The 19,204-nt window shown below is 42.3% G+C and overlaps 1 pseudogene; it reads left to right on the top strand.

The window, feature by feature from the left end:
- The first annotated feature begins 18,051 nt into the window (after nucleotides 1–18,051).
- On the top strand, nucleotides 18,052–18,736 carry LOC149289966 (casein kinase I pseudogene; annotated as a pseudogene).
- The last annotated feature ends 468 nt before the right edge of the window (nucleotides 18,737–19,204 follow it).

Genomic DNA, 19,204 nt, shown 5'->3' with positions numbered 1-19,204 from the left:
TCCTCTTCAGGCCTGATGGCATTGGGCCTGTCCTTTCACTCTCTCCAAGGCCAGAAGATGAATGTTGGAAGGAAGGAGGGGAGAGCTCTTCCTCTCCAGGCCCAATGGCGTTGGGCCTGTCCCTTCACTCCCTCCCTGGCCAGAAGATGTCAGTTGGAAGGAGGGAGGGGAGGGCTCTTCCTCTTCTTTCACTCCCTGCCAGGCCAGAAGATGACAGTTGGAAGGAGGGAAAGGAGGGCTCTTCCTCCTCAGGCCTGATGGCATTGTAGTAAAAGTAGTCTTTTATCTTTTGAATCAAGTTTGTTAGAGGTGACTGAACTAGCATAAAAATGCGTTATGTAGCTATTTTACTATGAACAAGTATGTAGAGAGATCTTGTACCAGACTATCTGAGGCTCAAAAGACACTGCAGAAATAATTCGGTTTGAGACTGCTTTAACTGCTCTGGGAGTTCTGGAAACTGTAGTTTTGTGAGACATTTAGCCACCTCAGTCAGAGAGCTCTGGTGCCACAATAAACCACAATCCCCAGGATTTCCTAGCACTGAGCCAGGGCAGTTCAAGCCGTATCAAACTGCATTATTTCTGCAGTCTGTTTTGGACTGAGTCTCAAAGGTGCTACAAGATCTCTCTACGTACTGATTCTACAGACTAATTTGGCTCTATCTTTGAATTCTGTTACTATGAACACGTACATCTTCACTTAGCTCTCCAGTTGAGGAGGCTTGCATTTTAAAAAGTAGTGCCCTAGTGGATGCCTTTTCAAATGGATTCTGTGAATAAGGCAACCCTCGAAACAGAAGCCCGGTTCCCATTTTCGTCTTGTTGAGTCAATGGCACGGTGCAGTCAGCAGCATGGGAAGTAGAGATGTGTGTCATTTTGAATTCTGGCAAACAAAAGAGTGCTTGATCACTGTGGTTTCTGACAGATGGAACAGGAAAAGCCACCTTCTTGTAAGTGATAGTATGCTAATCAGAGCTGCAGCTGTCTCTGCGAATACAAATTGCAGGTATCAAGGAATGGCCTGTCTCCATTTGAAATATAGTGTGGTACTCACAAAGCACCACTCTCTCAGCAACTGGTTTATCGATGGATGTGCAGACTTACATAGATGGGTCAATTCAAGCTTTGAATCACTGCTAAGCCTCAAAATTGGATCATTATGCCCCCCCCCCCTTTATTAAAACCTCAAGGCAGTTATTTTAAGAGATTGGTTGGTGATAAACTTGTTTCTGTGCTAATTTTTCTTGTGGCAGAACCAATTCATCCTTTCCCTACGTAGGCTGGTGTTTTCCATTTGGTTTCAAATTGGATTTGGACCTCTGAGGATTTTTGATGTCAGCCTCCCTAATGTATTGTCAGCAGGAAGACACAGAGAGATAAAAAGTCAGTTTCACTTAACAGCAGATTTATTCTTCTGCCCTCCTGCTTTCAGGAATCTAGGCTGGGTTTTCTTGGTATCTTATTCACTTCTGCATTTGGCTGCTAACAGGGGAAAAAAGTAGATTCAACAGGGATAAGACCCTGTGAAGGACAGTCTTTGTTTATGGAGTGGAAGGGCATGGATACATTTGGAATAGAGCTTCATATCAGCTGCTGTTCAGAAAATGATTAGATTCTGTGTTTCTACAGTGTAATGATGCAGGTTGTTTGGGCTTGTACCTGCCTGGTTCTGCTTTTAAGCTGGCTTGTAAAGTCAATTAAATGGAAAGGAACTCCTTTCTGTCCTGCTGCCCATAGCAAGAGAGGGCTTTCTTAGTGGCTCCATCCATGCTCTGGAATGGGCGAGGCTAGACTGGCTTACTTTTGCCCTCCGTCTGGATCGAGGCAAAAACCTTAGTATTCAGACAGGACTTTGGCAACTCACCTGTTATGGAACAGGCTTTTAAGTGTGCACCATGCTTTGCCTTCTTGGCATATTTTAAATCGCATTTTAAATCTTATTATGTTTGAAAGGTATTTGTTCACTTTTGTTGATAGTTGCCTAGAATCTCATGTTCAGGAGAAAGACAAGATATAGAATAGAGTTGGAAGAGACCATGCAGGAACTCACAATCAAAGCATACCTGGCTGATGACCCTCCAGCCTCTGTTTAAACACCTCCAAAGAAGGAGTCTACACCACCCTCTGAGGGAATATGTTACTGCCACTTCTGAGCAAGGTGATCGAGAGAGAGGTTGCTCTTCAACTCCAAGCTGTCTCATCTAATCTTGGAAGCTAAGCACTGGTTAGTACTTGGATAGGAGATCACCAAGGAATACTAGGTTCTGGTTAAATGCCTGTACTGCAGCCACTCATTCACAAACATGGCCGCAGGAGCGGGGGAAGAGGGCCGCGGGAGCTAAGAGCAGAGTTCAAACTGGCGTGGACCAGTTTGCAACCTGGTGATAGCACGAGGCGGGTCCAAAAACCCAGGGTTCTTATAGTGTGAAACGTATCTGGAGGCTATGGGGACTTGCTAGACAAAGGTGTCGATTGCTTGGGCTTTGTTAAGCCAAGAGCAAGTAATGTGTTGCACAATGCATTTAGGTCTGGACATAATTTGGAGGGGCATCACTGGCTCATCAAGTGTGGAGCCAAGTCAATTGTCTTACTTGGGCAAGCAGTGGCGATTCTGGTTTGGCGACTCCCAAACTTGCTGAGGAATTTTCCAGTTCTATCTTTTTCTAGGAACTCTGCCTTTGCAAGGTGAGTTGCCTACGTGGTCTCCTTGCCTTGGGGTTAATGGCGGGTCCTCTATGGGGTAAGTCACGGGTCATAGCACAGACCGCATGTACCCAAAATTTTATTAAAACCAAACTTGATAAGTGTGTGTGTGTATATATATATATATATATAATTATTAGACGTGTTTAAATAGGCTTTTAAAACATATTTATCTGAGAGTGTTTTTCCTTAAAGGGTAGGGCTGAAAGTCTCGATGTTTTAAACTGAATGAATTACAATGGCATGTTCATGGTCACTGAACTGTTCTGTGTTGTTGTGTGCCTGCTAGTCATTTCTGTGTTGTTCAGAGGAGGTTTGCCCTTGCCTTCCTCTGACGCCGAGAGACTGTGACTTGCCCAAGGTCACCCCGTGGTTTTCCATGGCCGAGAGGGGATTCAAGCTCTGATCTCCCAATATCTTAATCCAACACTCAAACCACTATACCACGGGGACTCGAGATTGTTTTAAAATGGTTAAAATGCTTATTTTATTGAAATGCTTTACAGCATGTTATATCTGTCTTATTTATGTTGCCTTAAAACATGGCCAATAAATGAATGAATGAATGAATGAATGAGCAGCCCAGCTCAAACACACTTCAGACTTTATTTCCCACAGTGGTTGGAAACCACAGATATCTCTGGGATGCCCACAGGCAAGGCATAAAGGCAACAGCTCAGTTAAGTTCTGCCCCCCCACCTGCAAGTGCTATTAAATACTGTATGATATTATTGCTGAACAAAGAAGTCCCATTTAGATGCTGAAGCCAAGAGAACTGAAATGGTCTATCATCTATAAATTGATCAATCCCTGTCTCAGGCCATCTTGTGCTAGAGAATTCCCATAAAAATGTATTTCACGCTGTGAGGAAGTATGTTATTTTATCTATCCTGGACTGACAGCCACACAGTTTCATGGAGGACTATATAGTTATCTATATTTACTTCCTCTGCATTGTGTTGCTCAATTTTCAAGAACAAAAATAAACAAAATTATCTTTACCTCTACTTATTCTTGCCACTAGTCACAAGAGGATGATAGTCTCTCCTGTGCTGTAACAGTTTTTGCCAAGAGGCACTCAGAGATAGATTCTCTTGGCTCATATCCAAGTAAAGAGGAGATGCCAGGATGTTCCATCATCTCCAATGATATGGTCATCATGAGCAAGTCAGACTACATACAAGAGGCTGAGAGACAACTCTCCAATGCCCCATATTGCAGAATTCTCTACCAAGATCCCATTGATGAATACCTGAAGGAACTACACAGATTATTCAGAGAATTCTCCACTGATGTCCATAACCGAACTCAAATGGATACACCCCACTAGCATATAAGATAAATAAGGCAAACCAGGAAGACCTGTTGTCTCATGGTTTAGAAGCCTATCTGTTGGGATATCAGGATATATGGACACCTTTCTCAGACTGCATACCATCAATGCTCCAAGCTACGTGAAGAATCCAACTGATTTCCTGAGGAAAATAAAGTCCATCCATAACCTGGCAGAGAACACCATGCTAGCCACTACGGACGTGGAATCACTATACACCAACGTCCCACACCAGGATGGACTACAAGCTATCATTAATGCCATCCTGAATGAGGCTATAGCAGATCTAACCACCAAACTCTGCCATGATAATAATAATAATAATAAATTTTATTTATATACTGCTTTTCCAAAAAGATCAACTTATATAGTGCACCCGCGTCATACATGGGTGCGCTATACGTGGATTTGAGCATACGCTCAAACCTGTGTAGAGCCATGCAAGGGGCGGCGCATCCCATTTGAATGAATGGGGAGTGCACCACTGGCACGCCATTGCATGCACGAGCCCCATTCAAGTGAATGGGGCTTGAGCATACGTGTTTTTTGGCTTACGTGGGAGGGGGGTCTGGAACGGATCTGTCGCGTAAGCCAAGGGCACACTGTAACTATTTCATTTTTGGCAATAATATGTACCTCCAAGTCAGTGGCAGTGTCATGTGTACCAACATGGCACCAAACCGTGCAAACACCTTCATTAACTGACCTGGCTCAATGGGGGCTGGTGAGGTAGACAGAAAAGGCATATTTGCCTCTTATGCTAATCCTCCAGATTGTGTATCCAGGGAATAATCTCGGTCGTATCTTTAATTTTAAGCACTAGGAGAGCAGGCAGAATGCCTATTTGAAATGACCCAGGCAAATACTAGATCCAGGGAGAAAAAGGCTGGTGTCAGTAGTTCCATTACTAAAATGGGTAGCCCTGAGGGTCAAACCTTCCCTGCCCATGAATTTTCAGCCCAAACGAAATACTATAAGGAGATGTCTGCATATTTTGGGGTTCACTTTACATATATATCATGTGCTGAATCCAGAGCCCCACAATGCTCTGAACTGTGAAAAATGTATCTTAATTGGATGTAAGCTGCCTCCAGTCCCGAGAAAGGAGAAAGAAATGTATTTATTAAATACATACATACATACATTCAGTCCATACATCTTGTCAGAACCAGTCATTTGGGTTCAGTTATAATGGTTATTCATGCATATTCAACATATATAACTGTATAACTGTTCTGTCTAAAGGTGTTATAAATGGGAGAGGCTGAGAAGAGGCCTAGCCAGGCAGATTGAAATGTACAAGTGATAAGGGCCTGTGAACTGTCTGACATCCAAGGTTGCTGGCTTGAGAAAGTTCTTGGTTGCCATGACAAGGTGTGTGTGTGTGTATGGTGAGGGGAGAGAACTGGGCTGGAGAAAGGAGGGTTAAAAGTGTAACATTTTTCCTGTGGGCTTTAGATTCTGCAAAAACATGTCATTGGATTGCTTCTGGTATATTCTTCAATAAACTTCTTTCTTTTGAAATGAGTTTTCTTTGTGAAACATTGGTCTGAGGAATCCCAGATCTCACACATCTATTGCTTGGGGCTGGAGAGAGAGGGGAAATAACATCTCTGCTAATGGGATACGTAGTTTTGGAAGGTACATGTGAATTATGTAGCTCTGACTAAAACCAATCTGCACTGAACTCATGGATCACAGGCTCAAACAGTGTGTATTTCCTCTTAATATAGATATTAGCTCATTTATGATAGAGGAAGAGTAAAATTTATAGGTTGCAGTAGCCTCTGGTTTAAACTCTTGTCAAGGAAGCTGAAAGCAAACCTCTGAATGATCCTTGAATAAATGTTCAAATGTCCAAAGCCACACCTCCATTTCAGAAGCCCTGTGAATCTCTGGATATTCTTTTAAAAAAACCATTTTATTAAATACATACACAAAAAAAGAAAAACCAACATCAATATATTTTACAGACATAGACATAAACCTAGTCATAAACCTACAACACATTTATAAAAGAAAAATAAAGCTGAAACCTGCTCATTTGTTTGCTTGAAATGTTGAATGAACAACTAGAGAAGAAATGTGGAAAGGCTTTACAGTATATGATTGCAGCTGCAAGAACAGTCTACACTAAGAGACAAAGAAGTATATATGGCAACACAAAACTGGCTGATAAAGCATTTAGATATGTTGAGCACATGTGAGAATTTTTTTTACGATTGAAACATATTAGATATTATGCTTTTATCCAGAAAAATGGCATTGCCTACCATTTTTCAAAGTAAACATGGTTTGCCGAGAATGAATAGAAGATTGTGGTGTCTGTGGACATTTAGCTGCTTGTTATGTCATTCCCTTCAAGTTTTATAACACTGATGAATAAGGTGGCTATTGCTATCCAAAAGGTTGCTGTTCCATGGCATTTTTCAGGATACAGATGGTTTGCCCAAAACAAGTACAAGAAGATGACTCCTACTGTACTTTTGTTGCTAAATTTATGCTATTTACAGACTGGGTGAGCATAGCTATCTGGAAAGTTGGTGCTCTGTACGGTTCTTTGGAGTAAAGATGTTTTGGACAAAATGGGTACAGGAAGGTGATTTGGGGGGGGGGAGCACGGATTGTGGCTTGTTGCATCACTCTGTTCTAGGGAATTTGGTGGGTGCTGTTATGCAAAAAGTTGGCATTCCATGCCATTTGGAATGCAGGTGTTCTGCTTGGAATGGGTATATGAAGCTACTGCATGTAAAAAAAAAAGTTGTTTATCGCATCTCACATCTGATCTTGCAGGACTGATTTTGGTCGGCATGGTTCTAAGTAGTTGGCAGTCTAATCCATTTGCTGGAATGTAAATGTTTCTGAGGATTTTTTGTGGCTCTTTGCATCATTCCCATTTAGTGTTGCACCACTGCTGAATTTGGTGGGTACACCACACTTGGACAGTTGGAGTTTCATGCTATTTTGTTCTGTTTCAGATAGTTTCTTGGGTGGTTAAATTTATAATATTTGAAACAATTCCATTGTAAAATATTGTTTTCAAGTGTGCTCAGTACATCCCAATGCTTTTGGCATCAGTCTCTCTCAAATGCCCTGGTCTGGCAGCTCAGACTTTTTCCTATTTCCAGAAAATTGGCAGTTAAGATGGTAGGGATTGGCCTATCATATTAGATGGATGTTAGAAATATTTTGGGGTTTTTGTTATTTGTTGTAACATCTGGATTCTTCCAAAAGTAGACCAGGTGTTGACTGTAGAACAGATAATGAACTACTTATATCAAAAAGTACAGTAAAGCTGAAGAAGAAAAAAACAGTAATCATACCAAAAAAAAGATCTGAACAATATATCAATAGAATTTACAAACAATGTAAGAAACGGATTTACACTAATAAGCATAATTGAACAGGAACCAGAAGCACTATGGTCAGAAGCCAAAGATACAGCCAAGGAAGAATGCAGAAAGACACTAACAGTGGCCAAAAAGAAAGAGAAGAAACAATGGGTAACAGATGAAATGCTTCAAGCAGTAAAAGAAAGAAGAGAAGCAAAAGAAAAGGGAGATAGGAACAAAATCAGAACCATGAATGCAGCTGTTCAACAACTAGTGTGCAAGGATAAAGAAAACTACTATAATAGCCAATGCAGAGAAACAGAAGATAACAAGAAAAAAGAAAGCACAAGAGACCTCTTCCCCAAGATCCAGAAAAGTTCAAACTAAGGGCAGGGAACCTCTATGATCAGAAGATGAACATACTATAAGATCAAGAAGAAACAAAATGATGATGGAAGTAATACACAGAAGAGATGAAAAAATGAATGACACAGGGAATGAAGGATCAAACAAATTCTAGAATGTGGGGTGTATGCTGCAGTGAAAAATACATCACCAGGAACAGATGATCTTCCATTTGAATTGCTAAAATCCACACAAACAGAATAATTTATAGTGTTAACTAAAATATGCCAATAAACATGGAAAACAAAATGGTGGCGAACAGACTGGAAATGCTGGCCATTTATACATTCCTATCACAAAAAATTCAAAATTCTGCAGCATAGACTGCAATAATAAATGGAGAAAGAAATCCCAGAAGTGCAAGTGGGATTCAGGAAGGGAAGGGGCACTAGAGATCACATTACAAACATACAATGGTTAATGGAGCTCACCAAGGAATTCCAGAAAAAAATCAGCATGTATTTTATAGTCTACAACAAACCCTTTGATAACATAGATCACAAGATGCTATGGAACACTGTCAAAGACATGGGAGTTCCAGTACATTTGATAGTCCTGATGAGAAATCTGAACTTATGACAAGAGGCTACTGTGAAAACAGAATTTCGTGAAACATAATGGTTCCCAGTTGGCTAAGGGGACAGGCAAGGCTGCTTTTTATCACCTTACTTGTTCAAGTTATATGCAGAAAATATCATATGAACAGCAGGTTTAGACTCAGAAGAAGGAGGAGTGAAGATAGGAGGAAGGAACATCAACAATCTAAGATATGTGGATGACACCATACTAATAGCAGAAAACATAGACTTGGAACAATTACTAAGGAAGGTCAAAGAAATTGCAAAGGCAGGCTCACTGCTGAACATAAAGAAAACAAAAAAAATGACCATGGAGGATCTACATAAATTCAACCTGGACAATGAGGAAATCAAAATAGGTAAAGATTTCCCATACCTTGGATCATTCATCATAATGGAGACTGCAATCAAGAATAAGGAGAATAATGGCCAAGGCAGCCATGAAAGAACAAGACAAAATCCTGAAGTGTAAAGATATACAACTAAAGTTAGAATCATCGAAGCCATTATATTCCCCATCGCCATCTATGGATGTGAGAGCCTGACAGTGAAGAAAGTGGAAAGGAAAAAAAAATAATTTGAGATGTGCTACTGAAGAAGAGTGCTAAGGATACCATGGGCAGCTAAAAAGAGAAACAAATGGATCCTAGACCAGAGCAAGCCTGAACTCTCCCTGGAAGCCAAGATAGCAAAATTGAGACTGTTGTACTTTGGCCACATCATGAGAAGGCGTATTAGAAAATACAATAATGCTAGGGAAGGTAGAAGGCAGTAGAAAGAGAGGAAGACCACACACCAGATGGATGAACTCACTCAGGGAGGCCACAGGCAGTGGAGGACAGAGGGTCTATGAACTTATTGCACAGGGTTGCCATAAGTTCATAGAATCATATAATTGTAGAGTTGGAAGAGACCACAAGGGCCATCCAGTCCAACCCCCCTGCCATGCAGGAACTCTCAATCAAAGCATCCCTGACAGATGGCCATCCAGCCTCTGCTGGATGGGGCTGACTTGAGGGCGGTTAACAACAACAATGGATTCTTCAGAAATGAACTGGATCCTGAAATGCTATTGAGCTATGTTCATGGGATTATGTTAGAAAAACCCCACCTGGATAACCAGCCCTAACGTAATATTTTAGTGTGTGCATATCCCCATGGGAGCACTAAATGATACAGGGGGAATGAGCCCCGAAGCTATGATTTGCTTGCCTTCAGCCTTGGTTGCTGCTGTGCAAATGTATGGAAATGTTGGCACAGCTTAGTTTACAGAGCTGGAAACCATCCAGGATATAAAGTTTAACACCTTGATTTTGTCCTGACAGTCTTTGATAGGATGATTTAACAGCCCGAGCAAATGACTACAATGGCTTCCTGAGCCAAGAATTTGCTGAACATCCAACCTACTTGGCATAAAAAATAGGGCAGAAAGCAATAGAGATATGGAACGAATGTTATTATATCACTTCACAGAGCTCTGAAGTCACTGTGTAAATACTAGGTGCTCTAAAACAAGTAATTAGAGAATGGTAACAGTAGATTATGTGTTTTGGATCCAGGCTTATTAAGTTTTGTAAGGTATATAATTTTAAAGCTCTGACAAGCAATTTGCTGATTAGAAACATAAAAGATTGCTTTTCTCACCTTTCGACTTTGCAGGACAGGTGGTTCTAGCCAAGTGATTGCTTGGGGTACCAATTTGATCTCTCTAGACTACTGGCTGCTCTAGTTTGATGAGCCAGCAATTGCACATGATCCGGCTCTCTCCCCTTAAAACGGCTGTTTTTTTCACTAGACAAAGACTCCCAGTTCTGTGGGAGATGTGAAATCTTGTTAAGGTTGGTTTTTTTCAAAGTATCTACTTGCATAGCATAGAAATTTTCCAATTATGCAATCAGGTTGCAGATTGGGAATAAGTTAACCAATTCCTTACAATTTAACTGATTGTATCTCTATGATGTAGCCTATTGTATTGTATTGAGAGCCAGCATGGTGTAGTGGTTTCGTTCACCTTGGGTGACCTAGGTGAATCACACACTCTCAGCCCGAGAAAACAGTGACAGGTTCACCTTAGGGTTGCCGTAAGTCAGAAATGACTTGAAGACACACAACAACAACAGTTCCAGCATGCTGAGAACTAGTATAGTTTGAGTGCAAGACTGCGGTTTGGGAGAGCTATGTTCTAGTCCTTATTGAACTATGATTGCGATTGTGCTTTGATTGTGAGTTCCTGCATGGCAGGAGATTGGATAGCACTTGTAGTCTCTTTCAACTCTAGGATTCTATGAAACTCACTGGGCCAAGCATTCTCTTTCAGTTTGATCCACTTAAAAGGATTGTTGTGAACTTAAAATGAGGATGAGAGGGGAAGCCCTTGAGCTCATTGGTGGAAAATTGGGTTATAGATGTAAATAATAAAAGAAATGTCACAAAAATAAAGCAGACTGCCACCATAGACCAGCATGTGCTTTAAAGAGTGGACAAGAAATAAATATCAGTTCATGTCTTGTTGACATGAAAGTGCTGCCTTCTCCCATCCTGCTTGCTGTCAAAAGCTAGCAGTAGGGGAAAAAATGAGAAACTGTCAGCAGCAAGCTTATGTCTGTGCTCTATCCACCTCTAAACATAGGATTTGTATGGGTAAGTAGGACCTGCTTTGTGGCATGCTAATTTAATTTAACTTTCATTTCCATGGTGCAGCAACAGTCTTGAATTCCCTGAAATATTACAGTGAATTCTTGGTTGCAATCTTGACTCAACTGCTGCTTTGGTGGCAGCTGCTGCATACAAACTAAGAGCTGGGATGTACGGTTTGATGGATCTGTGGATCATGCAGGTGTCTCTTGGATCCGGAAATGTGGTAGCTGGAACAGCTCCCCCAGCAAATTGGGGCCATCCATTTTGCTTCTTGACACTTTTTGCCCAAATACCTAAAAGATTCAATGACCTGTAGCTGAGTCGAGTATTTTAAAGTTGGATCTAGAAGGAAATGCTTGCCACTGCTCATTTACAAAAGTGCATTGGAGGGGAGGGAAACATGCTGGGATGTTTCAGTATGTAGAGAGATCTTGTAGTACCTTTGAGACTAACTGAAATAAAGAAGTTGGCAGCAGGAGCTTTTCACAGACTGCCAACTTCTTTCTTCCAGTTAGTCTCAAAGGTATTACAAGATCTCTCTACATACTGATTGTACAGACTAACACGGCTATATGTTTGAATGCTGGGGTGTTGTTAGAATAATCTCCCAGCAGTGCTTGTTTCAGGCTGCTGGGGCTTGCATCTGGAGGAGTGGAAAATTCCTCTCTGGGGCAATTGCTTTGGTTTCACACAAGGCAGCCTTGGTTTAAGCAGATGGAAGCTGAGCAGATTTCTGAATGGGCAAAACTGCAACTTCCATCAAAGGGGGACAAAATTGATGCAGCCAAGAGCCACATTAAACTAAAATAAAGAAAGAGTCATGGGGCACCCCAAGGATTAAACAATGAATCATATATAAATCTTGGACTAGAGGCCACAAATGCTCCGAATAAAGTGCTTAGTCTTTAAGGTGCCACAGCACTCTTTTGTTGTGGATTTAGATCCCAGGTTGCAAGCCAGAGAAGACTGAATGAGGTTGTTTGACACTAGATGGCAATGTTGTTCTTTGGAAACAGTGCCCCTCCTCCTCCTAAGTCTGTGCTCTCTCTCTCTCTCTCTCTCTCTCTCTCTCTCAACTTGGAGATTTCAGTTTAGTGCTTTGTGCTTGCTGCTGTTATCTGCAAGTCCTCCTTCCTCCCTTGTAAACTCTTTGTAAGCCCTCAGGCTGTTTTACAGATAAAATGTGAATGGAGGGGGGAGCCACTGGCAGGATCTCTCCAGTGGCTTTCATTATCACACCTCTCTAACAACTACAGATTTTGCCTTTCTTTTCAAACTGGATTTTACTTGATTGTCTGTAAAATAAAGCTGCCATTTCCAGACTGACAAGCCTAACTGACATGAAGTAATGACAAGCCCCAATGTTTAGCTCACTTCATTTGGAATGGCCACAGAGGGAATGAGACGTTTGCTTGGGATCTAAACATCTGGCTGTAGTAGAGCTGTAGGATTTGTAGGTAGGGAGGAACTGTGTTGTCAACAAGCCTTGAAGATATTCCCCTGAATGTTTTACCAAAATCCCAAATCCCTGGAATTCCCCGATATTTACTGGAATATTCAGTCAGAAACCCCAGAAAGAAATTAATTAAATTTCCCGGGTTCCAGGGAATTCCCCGGAAATCGGCAATGCTGGGTAGGAAGGACTTTAATAGGATGTTGGTGACTCTAGGACAGGTCTGTGCTTTTGTTGTGGTTATTGTTGTTGCTGTGTACCTTCAAGACATTTCCCTGTCACAGGGGTTTCTGGTGCTGAGAGTGTGTGATTCGCCCAAGGTGGGTTTCCTGATCCCCAGAGTTTTAGGACTTAATCACACTTTATTCACGGGGATAATTGTGCGATAATTGTGCCTTTGTGTGATGTTGTGTATAATCTTCACATAATTGTGCAATATTGATGGGAGCATACTGCTCTGCCAGTCTGATAAAGCCCATAGTCCAACGCTCAAAACACCATGTCACGCTGTTATGGTACGTGAAAGGGAGGACTTTCATACTGTAGGAGGACCACATGGAAGGACCAGATCAGATCACTCTTTGTGTTTGTGCCTCCATACTCATGGCACTTCTGTTTGTGTGAACACTGTCATGTGTGTTCTAGGAGGTCCCAGATATGAACTGTGCTGCTTTCTAACTTTGAAAGAGTACATCATAGAATCATAGAATCGTAGAGTTGGAAGAGACCACTAGGGCCATCCAGTCCAACCCCCTGCCATGCAGGAAATCCAAATCAAAGCATCCCTGACAGATGGCCATCCAGCCTCTGTTTAAAGACCTCCAAGGAAGGAGACTCTATCACCTTCCGAGGAAGTGCATTCCACTGTCGAACAGCCCTTACTGTCAGGAAGTTCCTCCTAATGTTCAGGTGGAATCTCTTTTCCTGTAGCTTGCATCCATTGTTCCGGGTCCTGTTCTCTGGAGCAGCAGAAAACAAGCTTGCTCCCTCTTCAATATGACATCCTTTCAAATATTTAAACAGGGCTATCATATCACCTCTTAACCTTCTTTTCTCCAGGCTAAACATCCCCAGCTCCCTAAGTCGTTCTTCATAGGGCATGGTTTCCAGACCCTTCACCATTTTAGTCACCCTCCTTTGGACACGCTCCAGTTTCTCAATGTCCTTTCTGAATTGTGGCGCCCAGAACTGGACACAATATTCTAGGTGGGGCCTGACCAGAGCAGAATACAGTGGCACTATTACTTCTCTTGATCTAGACACTATACTTCTATTGATGCAGCCTAAAATAGCATTGGCCTTTTTAGCTGCCGCATCACACTGTTCACTCATGTTCAACTTGTGGTCTACTTGGACTCCTAGATCCCTTTCACACGTAGTTTCATTCAGCCAGGTGTCACCCATCCTATATCTGTGCATTTTATTTTTCCGCCCTAAGTGCAATACCTTACATTTCTCTGTGTTGAATTTCATTTTGTTAGCTTTGGCCCAGCTTTCTAGTCTATTCAGGTCATTTTGAATCTTGATCCTGTCCTCTGGGGTATTAGCTATTCCCCCTAATTTGGTGTCATCTGCAAATTTGATAAGTATGCTCCCAATTCTGTCATCCAGGTCATTGATAAAGATGTTGAATAGCACTGGGCCCAGGACAGAGCCCTGTGGGACCCCACTGGTCACTTCTCTCCAGGATGAAAAGGAGCCATTGTTGAGCACCCTTTGGGTTCGGCCGGTCAACCAATTACAGATCCATTTAACAGTTCCTTTGTCTAGCCCACATTTTACAAGCTTGTTTGCAAGAATGTCATGGGAAACTTATCAGTTAAATATACCACAGGCAAAAAGTAACAACTACTGTATATACTTATGTATAAGTCTAAAAATGTAGGTTAAAAAATTGACCCAAAAAACCTGAGTCGACTTATTCACGGGTCAATGTAAGTACTGTACTTTAAATCATACATACATACATAAAACCACGCCCTGGTGAATGTCAAGAGCCCTGGAAGTACTGACCTTCTACTCTCTCATCCATCCAGACTTTAGTACGAGCACAAATAGTTATGGCTGTTGGATTTTTGTAAGTTCTTTGGCATTGTTTTCCTTTGCTTCGTCCTTTACATCCTTTATTATGTGCCTCTAATTTTTATCCTTGATATGGATAACATGGGTCATATCAAAATCCATAATTTTGGTCCCGCTACCTGCCCTCAACTTATACATGAGGTCAACTTATAGTCGAGTATATACGGTATATTGGCCCTGGCCTGGGGCAATGTGTTTCTACTGTCTAAGAACAGGTGAACAGTGAAAGAAGGTTTTTAATGATCCAGCCAGATAATGAAGGCCAGAGAGTTTGCCTTCACTTAGAGCTGGAAAGCTGGCAGACGTGCCTAACCTTCTTTCCTCAAAATGCATGAACAGTGTAAAAAGGGTTGTGCACCATTGTTCTGTGGTTGCCTAAAGTTAGTGGCACAATCCTTTTACTACTTGCATGTACTATTTCTCAGGACCCTTAGAACATATGCTTAATGCTTAAACATATTCCTTTTTTACCAGCAAATCAAGCAAGAAGTATACTGTGTTCTTTTGCTATGCAAGAGGGTGACTGTACACAGGACTTGTCTGTTCTCTCCCTTCTTTACATTAGCAAGGAGGTGACAAGTAAGAACACAAGGAAAACAAGTACCTTAAAGAGGCCTCAGTCAAAAGTGAGAATCTTACCCTCCTGGCCTCACAGTTGGTGTTTTTTTCCGTAGTAAACTAGCTTTATTTCTACACTGCTTCGTGGGCCATAAGTGCAGTATGTTCTCCATTTGTACCTTCAACTTTTTTTTTAACATTTCCAGATTTCATCTATGAGTTGAACATCTGGATTGTCGATTATTGTCTGTGTGGATTCCCCCCTCCTCCATGATGTAGTAGTTTTGCAATATTATTCCCTTCCAACTTGAAACTAATTTCATTCCTCTTCTAATGTATAGCTTCAATCTTTAGTCTCTAAGGTGTTCTACCTCCAGTGTGTTCATCATCTTCCAATGTAGTGTAATCTGCAGATTTCATCAGACTCCTGGCTCTACTCCCTTGTCCTGAAAAATTGTTCTAAAATAACAGTAGGGAAAGAGCTTGTTCTGTGCATTGTCTTTCCTGCTTCAAGGGCTACTGTCAGCCACTTAGCATTTTATTTGCCTTGAACTCTCCCCAAATTCTGGGGAGGTCTTCAAATGCTTTTCCTACAGAGAACATACTTCAGTATATGAGAGCATAAAAATAGACTTCTCTACAATTTTCTGTACCATGGCTCAGTCATAAATCAAAGTGGAGATTATGGTCAAGAAAGAAGACAAGGGTTCAAAACACACTGCAGAAATAATCCAGTTTGAGACCCATTAACTGCCCTGTAGTTTATTAAATTGGGTTATAGATGTAAATAATAAAAGAAATGTTGTCACAAAAATAAAACAAATTGTCACCATAGACCAGCATGCGCTTTAAGGAATGGACAAAAGGTAAGTATAATTTCATGTCTTGTTGACGTGAATAAATGAGTAAGAGGTTTTTACAGGAGTAGAAGTAGGAATAAGGAGTAACAAATGTAACAACATATATTTGCTACTCCTTATTCATGTTATAATAATAATAATAATAATAATAATAATAATAAATTTATTTATATTTCCCGCTTCTCCCTTTGGATTGAAGCGGGATTACAGCAGTAAAAACATAAAATACCTACATAATTCAAAAACATCAATCAAAGAAATAAAACTAAAAGGGAAAGGAGAACGTTGTTACAGTGTTGCTCAGTCATAAGGATCAAGTCATATATTCAGATGTACAAATCAGATTAGAGGAGATCAGTTGGATACGCCCGCCGGAAGAGATCCATCTTCAGTGCCTTTTTGAAGGCTTCCAAGGAAGTGATAAGACGGACCTCTTCCGGTAAATTGTTCCAAAGTCTAGGGGCCATTGCAGAAAATGTTCTACAAGAGGTAGTTTTCAACCTGGTTTTGGGGTGTTCCAATATTTTTGTGCCAGATGTTCTGAGAGTGTGGGGCGGATTATGTAGGGAGAGGCGTTCCCTTAAGTAACTCGGGCCCAGGCCATGTAGGGCTTTATAGGTAATAACCAACACTTTGTATTGCGCTCAGAAGCTAATCGGCAGCCAATGTAGAGATTTCAACAGCGGTGTAATGTGCTCTGATCTCTGTGTCCTGGTGTTCAGTCTGGCTGCAGCATTCTGAATCAGTTGGAGCTTCCAAACTTGGTACAAAGCCCCATGTAGAGCGCATTACAGAAATCTAAGCAAGAAGTTACCAGTGTGTTTCAAGGTCCCCCTGAGCTAGGTAGGGATGCAGTTGGTGTATCAGCCAAAGCTGACACCATGCACTCCTGGCTATTGCCTCCACCTGAGATGTCAACTGTAGAGACAAGTCCAGGAACACTCTCAAACTGCGAACTTCATTCTTCAAGGGAAGTGTGACCCCGTCAAGGATGGGTTGGCAGATCTCCCTCCCCGGACCAGGGGCACCTATCACGAGCACCTCCATTTTCTCTAGATTCAGCTTGAGTTTGTTTTCCCTCATCCAGCCCCTTACAGACTCAAGGCAGGCATTCAGAGGAGAGATGCCATCCTTAGTCACTGCAGCAGTCGGAGACATAGAGAAGTGAATTTGGGTGTCATCGGCATATTGATAACACCGTGCCCCTGAAGTTCTTTGCTGCATTGATTGCCGGTCTGTAGAAAACTAAAAGGCTTCCTAGGAGCATCTTGTCAGATAAGCTTTGGTATTTCTGCCAACAGCGCTCTACTCATCGCACAGCTCGCTTCATTTTCCGAAGATCTCAGGAGCGATGCTGTCTATTGCCCTGGTTAGTCTTTATTCCAGGTATCAACCAGAATCGCCGTCATTTCCAACCATAAAACCCTCTAGGGCTTCCTGGAACCTTTTTGGTTCCATCAGCCTTCGAGGGCGGATCAGTTTAATGGATCCTACACCCCTGAGGGGGGTCTGGGTAGTGGCTTTTAGGCCTTCCTTGACCAGAAAATGGTCCATCCATGACAGGGCAGTGGTGTTGATAACCTCTGCCCATGGGCTTTCCTGTTCTGTACAGAAGACCACATTGAGCGTGTAACCTGCACAATGTGTTGGACCCGAGACTAATTGGGACAGGCCCATGGCTGTCATGGAAGTCATGAACTCCCGAGCTGCCCCTGCAAGATCTGATGAGCCAGCCTCGAAGGGGATGTTGAGGTTGAGGGAGAGAGAGACAAGATGGTGGCGGCCGCTGAGTGAAGCGCCCCTTGGCAGCGGCCAAGGACCCACTTAGGCTTCTCCCTCCCTCCCCATCCTCGAGGGCTGCCTTCTTGGAAGGGCGGAGAGCGGCCCGGCAGCCGGGGAAGCCCCTGGGACGCCTGCATTTTATACACACACACACACACACACACACACACACACACACATACATATAGGGACCCCATTTCCGCCATTTCCCCCCTTCTTCTCTTTCTGTCAAGGCTTCGTCGGCGGGATCTAGACGCGTAAATATCCCTCCCTCCCTTCCTTTCCCTCCCCCGCCCCGTCCCTTCCCTCCCTCCCTCCGTCCGCCATGGAGAGCAGCAGCGGCTCCAAGGCCGAGTTCATCGTCAGGGGCAAGTACAAACTGGTGCGGAAGATCGGCTCTGGCTCCTTCGGGGATATTTACCTGGCTATCAATATCATCAACGGGGAGGAAGTGGCTGTGAAATAAGAGTCACAGAAGGCCAGGCATCCTCAGCTGCTATGTGAAAGCAAACTGTACAAGATCCTCCGGGGGGAGTTGGCATCCCCCACATACGGTGGTATGGGCAAGAGAAAGATTACAATGTTCTAGTCATGGACCTTCTTGGACTCAGCCTTGAAGATCTCTTCAACTTCTGTTCTCACAGGTTCACAATGAAAACAGTACTTATGTTAGCAGACCAGATGATCAGTAGAATTGAATATGTGCATACAAAGAATTTTATACACAGAGACATTAAACCAGATAACTTCCTAATGGGTATCAGGTGTCACTGTAATAAGTTATTCCTTATTGACTTTGGGTTGGCCAAAAAATACCGGGACAACAGGACAAGACAACATATACCATATAGAGAAGACTTACTGGAACTGCAAGATATGCCAGCATTAATGCACACCTTGGCATTGAACAGAGTCGTCAAGATGATATGGAGTCACTTGATGGGGAGGGGCACTCTTGCATTTTTATAATCTGTTGCATTGATACCCAGCATGCTGTAACAAGAGACTGAATAAAAATAAAAGCATCTTTTTGGACCCATCATAGCAGCTCACAAGCCTTGCCATTGTCTCACACTGGCTAGACTGATTTGCAGAAGTAGCTTTGCAGATTTAAATTTGAGGTATATTGAGGGTTTGAAATGGAGGAATTTTCTTTCAAGTTCTTGTGAAGTGGATATAACCAGATTTACTCTTGTTCTTAGGCAGCCGCTTGGTGTTCACATGGGTTACTGGTTACTGCCTCAGGCTGTCCTTCTCACCTTAATCCAGCTGAAAGATATTCTTACTGCTGGCAAATTCATCTAATGGTGTAATTTATTCCTTTATAGCATGTCAGGATAAATTTTAAAAGTTGTCTGAAAAAAAAATCCTACGGCCTGGGAGGGAGTGAATAGGCTGGCCCAGCTCCATCAGGGGCTAGCCTGAAGAAAGATGCTCCTCCCGCCGTAACTGTCATCCTTCGGCCTGGGAGGGAGTGA

Source organism: Sceloporus occidentalis, unplaced genomic scaffold (genome assembly GCF_023333645.1).
Source record: "Sceloporus occidentalis isolate IW3139 unplaced genomic scaffold, rSceOcc1.0.p SCAF_41, whole genome shotgun sequence".
Classification (NCBI taxonomy): domain Eukaryota; kingdom Metazoa; phylum Chordata; class Lepidosauria; order Squamata; family Phrynosomatidae; genus Sceloporus; species Sceloporus occidentalis.
This window is presented reverse-complemented; position numbering and strand designations above follow the sequence as displayed.